The sequence below is a fragment of the Cyprinus carpio genome, chromosome A7 (assembly GCF_018340385.1).
Source record: "Cyprinus carpio isolate SPL01 chromosome A7, ASM1834038v1, whole genome shotgun sequence".
NCBI lineage: Eukaryota > Metazoa > Chordata > Actinopteri > Cypriniformes > Cyprinidae > Cyprinus > Cyprinus carpio.
The window spans coordinates 46,482,371-46,495,776 of record NC_056578.1 but is presented as its reverse complement, the minus strand read 5'-3'; the positions used below and the strand labels follow the sequence as shown (position 1 = coordinate 46,495,776).

The 13,406-nt window shown below is 41.3% G+C and overlaps 1 pseudogene; it reads right to left on the bottom strand.

Annotated features, from left to right (window-relative positions):
• Positions 1–3,221: 3,221 nt before the first annotated feature.
• On the bottom strand, positions 3,222–4,120 carry LOC122145757 (annotated as a pseudogene).
• Positions 4,121–13,406: the final 9,286 nt, after the last annotated feature.

The following is a 13,406-nucleotide window of genomic DNA, read 5'->3' as shown; positions in this document are numbered from 1 at the left end:
TCTTGGGAAGATAACTATAATGTACTCAGAATATTTTTAGAACAAACAGGGTATAAATTGTTTTTGAAAATAAAATAAAAACAAAAGTGTACAGTATGGTTACAGAAATGCAGTGGCTCTAAAAATCCAATGGTTATAAAAATCCAAATGACAAACTGTATACAACTATTCACAACTGTTTACAACTATTTAGCGCTAAGCACTACAAATTATCACTATGCCAGCGATTGAAGCAGTCTCACTTTGGGAGGAAGCAAAAAGGCATGTCACACATACAGCAGATTACGGGGGTTTTCTGGTGGCACACTCTACATCTTCTTCTGAATTTACTGGAAGGTTTTAGGTGTTTTGGTGTGTGTCCTGCTGAATGCTGAGAAGCAGGAGTGGCAGGAGCAACAGGAGGAGCAGGAACATCAAGAGGAGGTGACCAATCAGCAAGCTACTGTATTAGAGCTTCCCTGAATTCCCTCTGATTTTTTGGCTTCTTACTTTGCATTGCAGCCTGGTGATGGTGGGTAATGAAGGCACTGACCACTGCAATGTCTACAAAGTGGAAAAGGGAGTGGTACCACTTTCTTGTTTTTCTCAGCACGGAGTAGTACCCAATGAGGGCATCTGACATATCAACTCCTCCCATGTTCCTCTGTAGAGAGCAAACAGTCAGTACATAAAATACTAACACATCTGCATAATTCCTGCATGACCCACTGAAAAAAAATAAATAAATAAAAAAAAATAAATAAATAAATAATTGTACTCACTTGTTGTAGTCTGAAACTACTAAAGGATTTGGAATGGTCATTATGGTCCATTCTCCATCTCCCATCTTCACCCTCCTCTGGACAGTCTGACCTTCATTCGCTGAATGGAATGAGGAGCACATTGATACCTCTCTTGTGTCCTTCCACTCAATGAAGAGAAGCTGGTCATCCCTCTTCCACCTCATGCTTCCCCGAGTAGCATTTTTGGGCAGCCTGTTAATGGTGGTTTTTGGGAAGCCCACCTGGTTGCTCCTGATGGTCCCACAAGCCCAGATGTTTTTTTTTTTTTTTTTTTTTTTTTTTTTGCAATGGTCCCTGAAGAGCATGGGGCTGGTGTAGAAGTTGTCTACATACAATTTGTAGGCAGACCCCAATAATTCATCCACCAGAGCCATGACTGATTCATAACTCAGGCCTTTGCCTTGCTGACTCTGAGCTACTGGGGATTTCCCTTCATAGATGAAATCCTAAGTATATGCATTCAGAGAGTCCACAAGGACAAAAAGCTTGTATCCCCACTTTGTAGGTTTTTCCTTCTGGTATTGCTTGAGACTAATCCTTGCCTTTGATGCCACCATTCTTTCATCAACGGCAATGTTCTGATGAGGGTGATAAAAGCTTTTGCAGCCATCCCGAATCTGGTCATACAGAGGTTTGACTTTACATAGGCGATCAAAGGCAGGGGTTCCTTTTTTCTTTGCATTCTCAGCATCCACCTTAGGATCGCTAAGGTGAAGTGCTGAGGAGATGGTCTGAAATATCCTGCAGGACATGACGAAGGCTGGGAAGCCAACACTATAGAGTCTTGACCCACTCCAGTAGTCTGCCACTGATGGTAACTTCACCAGACCCATATAAATGACAACTGAGATAAAGGAAAAAAGGTCCTTCAGGGACATGTCTTGCCTTGGCCTTCTTGCGGTCATCAGGTGCTCAGCAGCATAGGTGTTAGAATTCAGGATGATTGTTTGACAAACTGTGGAGTGTTACGAACTTCGTTATTAAAGTGCTCGTTATAAGGGGTAAGCAACATAAAGACACGCAATGTCAAGATAGCAATTTGGAATTGTTTATTATTGGATCAAAACTCACGTATCAACAGGGAACTGATCAAGGACAGAGATAGACAGACATAGACCAACGCAACATAGAACCAAACAACATTCAAACACAGCTGAGCAGCGGCTGGTGGAAACATCATGACACACACAGGACTCCTCGTCAATCCTCTCAAGCCCTTCTCCCCCAGTGTACGTCAAGCTCTTCACAGAGCTACAACAGTGATCGCACCGATCACGCCGCTGTGGAAAACAACCGTATCCATCAAGTTCCGCCCTCTTCACTCTGATGTTATATAGGCTATCCAGCCTAGATACTAAACCGGCTGCAGGTGCATAGGGGCGGAGCCTATAAAGAAAGAAAGAACTGGATCAATGAAAGAGGTACACACAAATAAACATAACTCTGGCCATAACACTTCCCCCCTGAAAACAGAAACCGTTTTTTCATTCTCCCCTTTTCTCGTACTGAGAAAAAGGTGAAAAACTGATTCTGAAAATCAGAGAAAAGTATATACACTCAAAAAATTCTGACAAAAACACCGGTAGTACCCTACCATTCCAGGAAATCTATGCAGCTCTCTCCTTGTAGAAGGTACTGGATATTCTAGTACTACAGACACTTCATCTTTATTTATATAGCGCTTTAAACAAAAAAGATTGCGTCAAAGCAACTGAACAACATTAATTAGGAAAACAGTGTGTCAATAATACAAAATGACAGTTAAAGGCAGTTCATCATTGAATTCAGTGATGTCATCATGCAGCTCAGTTCAGTTTAAATGGTATCTGTGCAATAATTTGCAATCAATCAACGATATCGCTGTAAATGAAGTGTCCCCAACTAAGCAAGCCAGAGGCGACAGCGGCAAGGAACCAAAAACTCCATCAGTGAGAGAATGGAGAAAAAAAACCTTGGGAGAAACCAGGCTCAGTTGGGGGGCCAGTTCTCCTCTGACCAGACGAAACCAGCAGTTCAATTCCAGGCTGCAGCAAAGTCAGGTTGTGCAGAAGAATCATCTGTTTCCTGTGGTCTTATCCCGGTGGTCGTCTGAGACAAGGTCTTTACAGGGGATCTGTCTCTGGGGCTCTAGTCCTGGTCTCCGCTGTCTTTCAGGGCTGTAGAGGTCCTTTCTAGGTGCTAATCCACCATCTGGGCTGGATACATACTGGATCCGGGTGACTGCAGTGACCATCTGACTTGGATACAGACTGGATCTGGTGGCCACGGTGACCTCGGAATAAGAGAGAGAAACAGACTAATATGAGCGTAGATGCCATTCTTCTAACGATGTAGCAAGTACATCGGGTGTTATGGGAAGTGTTCCCGGTTCCGGTTTACCTAATTAATGGAGCCTAAAAATCCTTTAACGGATTTGGATATTAGAAGTGTATTAGTATGTTATGTGTAAGCCAGGTTAAAGAGATGGGTCTTTAATCTAGATTTAAACTGCAAGAGTGTGTCTGCCTCCCGAACAATGTTAGGTAGGTTATTCCAGAGTTTGGGCGCTAAATAGGGAAAGGATCTGCCGCCCGCAGTTTGACTTTGCTATTCTAGGTATTATCAAATTGCCAGAGTTTTGAGAATGGAGCGGACGTGGAGGACTATAATGTAACAAGAGCTCGTTCAAGTACTGAGGTGCTAAACCATTCAGGGCTTTATAAGTAATAAGCAAGATTTTAAAATCTATACGATGTTTGATAGGGAGCCAGTGCAGTGTTGACAGGACTGGGCTAATATGATCATACTTCCTGGTTCTAGTAAGAACTCTAGCTGCTGCATTTTGGACTAACGTGGAGTTTGTTTACTAAGCGTGCAGAACAACCACCCAATAGAGCATTACAATAGTCTAACCTTGAGGTCATAAACGCATGGATTAACATTTCTGCATTTGACATTGAGAGCATCGGCCGTAATTTAGATATATTTTTGAGATGGAAAAATGCAGTTTTACAAATGCTAGAAACGTGGCTTTCTAAGGAAAGGTTGCTATCAAATAGCACACCTAGGTTCCTAACTGATGACGAAGAATTGACAGAGCAGCCATCAAGGCTTAGACAGCGTTCTAGGTCATTACATGCAGAGCTTTTAGGCCCTATAATTAACACCTCCGTTTTTTCAGAATTAAGCAGTAAGAAATTACTCGTCATCCAGTTTTTTATATCGACTATGCATTCCGTTAGTTTTTCAAATTGGTTTGTTTCGCCAGGCCGCGATGAAATATAGAGCTGGGTATCATCAGCATAACAGTGTAAGCTAACACCGTGTTTCCTGATGATATCTCCCAAGGGTAACATGTAAAGCGTGAAGAGTAACGGCCATAGTACTGAGCCTTGAGGTACTCCATACTGCACTTGTGAACGATATGATACCTCTTCATTCACTGCTACGAACTGATGGCGGTCATGTACGATTTAAACCATGCTAATGCACTTCCATTAATGCCAACAAAGTGTTCTAGTCTATGCAAAAGAATAGTGTGGTCAATAGTGTCGAACGCAGCACTAAGATCCAATAGCACTAATAGAGAGATACAACCACGATCAGATGATAAGAGCAGGTCATTTGTAACTCTAAGGAGAGCAGTCTCAGTACTATGATACGGTCTAAATCCTGACTGGAAATCCTCACAGATGCCATTTTTCTCTAAGAAGGAATATAATTGTGAGGATACTACCTTTTCTAGTATCTTTGAAAGAAAAGGGAGATTCGAGATTGGTCTATAATTAACTAGTTCTTTGGGGTCAAGTTGTGGTTTTTTTTGATGAGAGGCTTAATAACAGCCAGTTTGAAGGATTTTGGGACATACCCTAATAACAATGAGGAATTAATAATAGTCAGAAGAGGATCTATGACTTCTGGAAGCACCTCTTTTAGGAGCTTAGATGGAATAGGGTCTAACATACATGTTGTTGGTTTAGATGATTTAACAAGTTTATACAATTCTTCCTCTCCTATAGTAGAGAATGAGTGGAACTGTTCCTCAGGGGATCTATAGTGCACTGTCTGATGTGATACTGTAGCTGATGGCTGCATGGTTACAATTTTATCTCTAATAGTATCGACTTTAGAAGTAAAGTAGTTCATAAAGTACGTGACCATTTCCTACCTGCTTTCCCAGGTATGTAACAGAGGCCTTAGCGAATTCACATTTTCTCAAATTCAATGTTAAAGACGCAGCAGCTAAACGACAGAACACATCATATAGCGTCGACAGATGCTCAGCCCATGTAGACAAGTAAATAACTACATCATCCAAATCGACGTTACAGTTAGAAACATCACCTAAAACCATGGACATCAATCTCTGAAATGTTGCTGGGGCGTTCCGGAGACCAAATGCCATACGTGTATACTGAAGAAAAGAATCAGGAGTTACAAATGCAGAAATATCAGAAGCGCGCTCAGTTTGAGGCACCTGCCAGTAACCCTTCAGCAGATCTAACTTCGTAATGTATTTCGCTGCCCAAAGAGTGCCAATACAGTCATCTATATGCGGAAGAGGAAAAGCATCGGGTACAGTCACGGAATTAACTTTTCTAAAATCAGTGCAAAAACAAGAAGATCCAGCCGCCTTTGGCACAAAAAAATACATCGTGAGCTCCATGGGCTACCACTCGGAACAGCAAATCGGTTTTTCAGTAGATACTCTACTTGAAGTTTCATTGCCTCTCTTTTACTCACCGGGCAGCGATATGCATGCTGCTTTATAGGCCGTGCATTTCCAACATCAATGTCATGTCGAATGACAGAAGTACCAGGAGGGACATCCCTGAAAAGACTCGGGAAACTGTCTAAAAGTTTCCTTACATCCTTCAGCTGTTCGCTAGACAAATATGACAGTTGACAACCTTATCTGACCATAAGGTTATTTCTGTGGAGCTGCCTTTTCTGTGTTCCAATACTAAACCAAAGCGTGTAATGCGTTTTAGAAACCTTAAAAATATAAACACAGAAACCTGACTTTAAGCCTTCAAAACCTACAATTTGCAAATATATCATCAGTCACTGAATCCGTAGGATTTTACAATGACACTCTGAGCAACATCTTGGATCATTATGCATCCATTAAAGTTAGAACAATTTCGTTCTCACGCTCGGCTCCCTGGTTCACAAGTGACCTACAGAAAATGAAGGCAGCTGGACGTGCCATGGAGCGACAGTACAAAGGATCTGGACTTACCGTTCACAAGCTGGCTTATCGGGTTCACCAAAAATCGTACTCAAAGTTCATCAAAGTTGCACGGTCAGAGCATTATTCATGCATCATTCAAAATAGTAATGGAAATTCCAAACAGTTGTTCTCAACCATAAATCATCTTCTCAAACCACAAACTGCTCCACTCACAGGAGCTTCAGAAGAAGATTGTAATGAATTTATAGCTTTTTTTTTATGTCAAAAATAGCCAAAATTCGTTCATCTCTTGCTGTGCACTCCCCATCATCTGTTCTAACTGCCGAGCTGCAGTCTGGAATTGCAAGACAGGGCGGCAGCTTTCCAGAAGTTACACAATCTGAGGTGGAGGACATCGTTAGAGGAATGAGATCCTCCAGCTGTGCTCTCAACCCCCTCCCTACAGCACTGGTAAAAGCAAACATTCCTGCTCTTAGTCCACTTATCACCATGATTATAAAGCAATACCCCTAACCCTTCAATACCACGACTTAGGTGCCCTTGAGCAAGGCATCGAACCCCCAACTGCTCCCCGGGCGCCGCAGCATAAAATGGCTGCCCACTGCTCCGGGGGTGTATTCACAGTGTGTGTGTGTGTTCACTGCTCTGTGTGTGTGCACTTCGGATGGGTTAAATGCAGAGCACGAATTCTGAGTATGGGTCACCATACTTGGCTGAATGTCACGTCACTTTTCACTCCAGTCTGGTCATGTCCCCCCTGCTATAATTAAACCTCTACTCAAGAAACCAAACCTTGATCCTAAATCTCCTGCTAATTATAGGCCCATATCCAACCTGCCATTTCTTTCAAAGGTTCTGGAAAAAGTAGTTGCTAGTTACCTTCAGGACCACCTCAAATACAACAGTATCTATGAAAAGTTTCAGTCTGGCTTCCGCTCCGCCCATAGCACAGAAACAGCCTTAGTGAGAGTCACAAATGATCTGCTGATGACAGCTGACGCTGGCTCACCATCACTCCATATCCTCCTGGATCTCTCAGCAGCATTTGATACCATTGATTTAGACATCCTTCTTAACCGGCTGCATCACTCCATTGGACTTAATAATAATTTCTTGCGCTGGTTTGAGTCATACCTCACAGACAGGTCTGAATTTGTTGCCATGGGAAATTCAAGGTCCTGTACACATGTTGTTGGGTGCAGGGTTCCACAGGGTTCAATTCTTGGACCCATTTTATTTACTCTCTACATGCTTCCTCTTGGAAAAGTCATCCGTCATCTAGGAATTTCATTTCACTGTTATGCTGATGACACACAACTGTATATAAAAATAGATAATCACGCATCACCATCAACTTTATCCATAATCACTGCCTGTCTAGAGGAAATAAGCACATGGATGAATCATAATTTTCTCCAACTGAACAGTTCGAAAACAGAAGCAATCCTCATTGGTTCTCCACATCAGATGAGAACATCTACCATAACCTGCATTACTTTTTCTGGCCAGGTCATTCCACTATCATCATCAGTTACAAATCTTGGTGTCAGACTTGATCCTCATTTAACCTTTGAGTCTCACATTAAGCAACTTTGCAAGACATCAATTCTTCACCTCAGAAACATTGCCAGACTCCATCCCACATTAAATTTACGTGACGCTGAGAAACTTGTCCATGCCTTTGTCTCCTCAAGATTGGACTATTGTAATGCTCTTCTCATCAGGATCCCTGCCAAGAGCATTCAGATACTTCAGCACATTCAGAACACTGCAGCTCGGATCCTGATGAGAGTTCGCAAATATGAACACATCACACCAATCCTTCAATCCCTACATTGGCTTCCAATTCCAGCCAGGATTGAGTACAAAGTTTCCCTCCTCACACATCACTGTATCCATGGAAATGCCCCCAGTTGCCTTCAAGAACTACTTACACCACAGATCCCAGCATGTTCCCTTCGCTCCACAAACACATTGGCTCCTTCCCCCAAGGACTAAGACTCGCACCATTGGTGACAAAGCTTTCTGTGCCGCCGCTCCTACATTGTGGAATGCCCTCCCTGAACATCTGAGGGCCCCACAAAGGACTGATATTTTTAAAAAGGGTCTTAAAACATACCTTTTTAAAAAGTCTTTTAATGTTTAAACTTCTTTTAAACCTTTTAATGTTAAAATCATTGTTTAGTTTAAATTGCCTTGTTTTATTATGCCTTACTGTAGCACTTTGAGATTATTATTATTATTATTATTATTTTAAATGTAAAGTGCTTTATAAATAAAATTCATTATTATAGTTGAGAGGAAAGAGTTGACAACACCTCAGAGTTTTTCAAACAACCGCCATTTAAGACCTCCATAGATACATTTAACCCATCATCCACATCATCAGTGGACAAAGTATAAGTAAGCAACGAAACTCTCTTTTCTACCGGCACCACTGTTTCAGGAATATTAACGATCTCGTCTTTATGATCACGACCTAAATATGACATAAGCATGTTTACGTGACATAAACGAGTTTTTCGCCTCCGTTCTGGAGTACGTATGATGTAGTCTGTGTCACTCACCTCATTTCTAGATAAGGACCTGAAAAACGTGCAGAAAGAGCAGATCCAGGGTTAGGAATCAAAACTAAAACCTTTTCCCCAGGTAAAAAATTATGCACAACTGCCTTCTTATCAAAACAGCGTTTCATTTTCTCCTGCGAAAGAGAAAGAGCTTCTTTTGCTACCGCGCAAGCATTTTTTAAACGTTCACGAGAGCGAGAGATAAAAATCAAGAGTATTGGTCTTCTCAGAAGGACCTGAACTAAGAAATTCTTCCTTCAGCATTTTTAAAGGTCCTCGAACATTGTGACCGAACACCAACTCTGAAGGGCTAAAACCAAGTGGCTCCTGCCGTGCCTCACGCACTGCGAATAAAACTAGAGGAACTCCTTCATCCCACTCGTTCGCAGTCTCAACAAAGTACTTGCGCAATGAAGATTTCAAAGTCTGGTGCCAGCGCTCCAACGCTCCTTGCAACTGTGGGAGAAAAGCACTTGACACTACATGTGAAACTTTAAGAGCCTTCAGTGAATTATGAAATACACGAGATAAAAAATTTGATCCCTGGTCTGTTTGGACCGTTTTTGGTAAGCCGAAAGTCATAAAAAATTTCGTAAGCACTTTTATCACAGTTTTAGCAGTTAAATTCCTTAATGGAATAGCTTCTGGTTATCGAGTAGCCAAGCACATTATCGTCAGTAAATACTGACAACCAGATTTTGCGCGAGGAAGTGGACCCACACAATCCACGAGAACACGTTCAAACGGTTCCCCTACCGCAGGTATCGGGCAAAGCGGAGCAGGTGGCACGAGCTGGTTTGGTTTTCCACCCACCTGACAGAGGTGGCATGTTTTACAGTACCTAGAGACATCAGTTTTTAACCCTGGCCAAAAAAAATGCTGGAGTACCCGGTCATAAGTTTTATTTATCCCAAGGTGTCCAGACTGAGGATGGTCATGGGCTAAACTCAAAACTTGTTGTCGGAATTTTAGAGGCACCACAATCTGCTATACCACATTCCAATCCGCTGCCTGCTCAACATTTATAGTTCTAGTCCACTTCCGCATCAAAACATTGTCATTCCAGTAAAACTGGTGATTTCGAAAAGACGACAAGCCATTCTCAGCACTCACGCAACATTTTTCTAACGTCTGGTCAATCTTCTGAGCGTCAATTAAAGTCTCCCTTGAAATGGATACATCTGAAACGAGATCAAAACAAACAGGTGAACTCGCAGTCAGTTCAGCATAATTCAAAGACTCCGGAAACGGATTGTCTCTCAAGATTTCTGAGAAAACAGAATCACTGAGGTTATTCTCTTGAAGGCCACGTTTTTCTTGTGCTCGTGTAGTAATACAGCGCTAGCTGAAAACACATCTGGAAAACTTTTAATTAGTACATCAGAATGCGGCTCAATGTGCGGATCATCAGTCACATGCACGACCGGCATTACCTTACCACCAGCAATGTCGTTTCCCATTATAAAATCAATACCTTTCACTGGTAGAGACCCAGATGCCAGATCAGACGTAACCCATACGCGATGAAGAGGAACGGTTACAAACACCATCTCAATACCTTGTACAATCGTACTGGTGTTACACGCAGAATCGGCACAAAAATCTAAAGTGTCTAATAAAATAAAGGATTGAGATCCTCCGGTGTCACGCAAAATTCGTACTGGTTTGCGATTGTCAACCCCCTCATTCAAAGACATAAACCCGTCGAACACGAAAGGTCTGAAACATACATCAGGCACAGTAGGAGAAATAGAAAGCGGCAAAGATAAAGTTTTCACCAAAACAGTCCCTCGAGGCTGAAATGAAGACTCATGTCACTCGTGCTTTCGTTTAAGAACATGACACTCAGTCATTATATGTCCCAATTTATGACAGTAACTACATTCTTTGCGAGTTTTTGAACTTAAGGGAACCGATTTGTTTTTAAAATCAGAGATATTCTCATTATCTTTCTGTACTAGGCCTCCACAATCACTTGAAGGTTTAACAAACACTGTTTTGTGCATCAAAGCATACTCGTCTGCTAATACCGCAGCCTGCTGCACTGCACTGACTTTTTGTTCATTTAAATACAGAGCAGTACGCTCAGGAACACAGTTCTTAAACTCTTCAATCAACATGAGCTAACGCAAAGAATTATAATCTGTCACTTTACACGCTTTAATCCATCGATCAAACAATATGCCTTTCTCATGAGCAAACTCGAAATAGGTTTGAGACGCAGGTTTTTTCGTAGTACGAAACCGCTGTCTGTAAAGCTCAGGGACTAATTCATACGCTCGAAGAATCACAGTTTTCACAGCATCATACTGCACACTTTCTTCCAACGAAAGCGATGCACACACTTCTGGCAACTTGCTGACTAATTTACACTGCAACATTAATGCCCAAACTTCAGTTGGCCATTTTAAAGCACTCGTGATTCGTTCAAATACTTGAAAATATGCCTCTACTTCTCTTTCACGAAAAGATGGAACTATAGCAATATTTTTAGCCACGTCAAAATGTATAGATGACGACACAGGCACAGACTCGGATACAGCACCAGCTAAAACAGGACTACCGGACACAATACTCGAATCTAACAACCCAGGAGCTGTCTGAGATCCATCAACTGAACTAATTGTTGTTTGAACAGTCATTCGGACATCTGGAACGGCTTGCAACTCCAACTCTCGTAGTCACACTTTTGTATCCGCATCGATTCGATACATTTCTAAATGACATTTTAAATCATCCTGTCTTGCCTGAGCACGATCTTGAGCATCCAACTGTAAGCGGGCGAGCCGAATCTTTAAATGCATTTCAGAATGAAAATTGGGTGAGGCTTCAGGAGACAGTGAAATTGGTTCAAATTTAGGAATTGACAAAGGTGGTCCTACCTCAGCAGTTACTGTGCCTGGGGTAGCCTGCAAACCAACCAGCACTCGTGACGGAGAACTTCCTGCAGCACTTGTTGTCACTGGATCAGGTACTTGTCGAGAAACAGAAGGAAATACCCCCTGATCAGTCAGATGAGACAATACACAACGTTTTATTTTCTCTTTGCGCTGCATTTTAGAGACTGAAATCTCATAGTGTTGAGCTATCAAAACGAAGTCATTTTTTCGACATGCATCTAATGCACCCCCCCTCAACACTAGGTAGATCTATAAATCTGTCCAAATCAAAAGTTGCCATTCTATAATTTTGTTTTTATTAAGCTGAGTAATTTAAATAAGAAAAATCCATACGCAAAACCCCGACCTAACCAGACCTGGCTACAACCTAGCTGGTCTTCAGAGGGTACCGATTGAGAGATTTCTCTCTCAGCTTAGCTCTTTTTCAGTGGCAGTGCATGCACAGATTTGAATGATCTGGTGTCCTGACATTTTATCCTACCCGTCAGATTTTCCTACCAGGGTTTACTGTGCATGCGCACAGGAATATTGCATCCTTTTTCTCATGCTAAACAACAATATTTAATGAATCTGCATTACTGTAAGGGTAGGTTTAGGGTTGGGGTAGATATAGACTTTAATAAAACTCAATCTAATAGGTAGAGAAAAAAAATATTGTTGGTTTCCTGTAAATGTATACCTTCTAGCTTCAACCGCGAATATAACACATAATTACTGTATTTGCATTACTCTTAGGGTAGGTTTAGGGTTATGGTATGTGTAGATGTTAATAAACCATAATTTTATCGGCAGCTTTTTTCGTTGTCAAATTGTACTACCCACTGTTTTAATGAGAGGTAGGAAAATCTGACAGCGTAGGACAGATCGACAGAACACTGGTAAGACTTTGATTCTTAGAGTCTATTAAACATTTGTCATTGTCCTTTAGAAATTAGATTGCGTGGGTGTCTGAATCGAGATTGCGATCTTTTAATGATTAATCATGCAGCTCTAGTTGTGTGTATAGTTTCATTTATCATTTGAGCAACATTAACTCTTTATCCTTGATTTATTCTTGCAGAAAAAAAAAAAAAAAAAAAAAAAAAACAGCACAAAACCAAGAACAGGAAATAGCCATAAGTTGAGGTCTAAAAAGCCAATGAAATATCAGTTCTATTCACAAAAACCATTTATGTAATTTAATTTTGTTTCTTACAGTAAATACAAAATGACATTTCTATGTACATCTATTTTTTGTGTGTGTATTTTGCTCTGATAAGCTCCAGTCCTTCTGTCTTCTCTCTTGTTGGCACCCTTTAACCTATTTTTGTAAGAGGAAGTTCCTTTCTTGGGAATATAACACTGGGTTTTATTGCACTGAGCTGTTGCTCAACACTTCTGTGAAGTGGCAAGAGACTACTAGACAAACAGGTTTTCGTGTTTATGCATGTGTGTGTGATTGTTTAGTCCATAGTGTATTTTTGAAAGCCATATGTCTGTCTTAATAAGAAACATTTCAAAAAATAAGCAGGACCGTTACTGTGTCATTCAGCACACATCAGGCTGGATACTAATACATTTATTTGTAAATTGTCCACAGGACACCACTCTTCGACTTCCAGGGGCCCAAAAACATTTTTCTGTTGATGCAAAAAATCCCAAAATGGGGCTAGAGAGCTTAGGGCTCTTTCTCCTAGGTTTGCACAGCAACAGTGGCTGGTAGGTTTTAGTGTGTGTGGTGCAGTTCACGTTTCCTCAAAGAAATAAACACTGTGCATGTCACTTCATCGGTGTAGATGAAGGAAATAAATTTTATTTGACTCTCTTGTCTTTTAATTACACTCTATTTGTTTCTCTTCTCGTATGTGTGGCTCTCTACATCACCCAGTCTCATGATGGAGGCCCCAAATCAGGTGTCCAAGGCCTATCGCGACGTTTCGGATTTTCTGATCCTTCTTTAGTATCTAAAAAACAGAATATAAAATAGATGTTCAGGCAAGAGTAC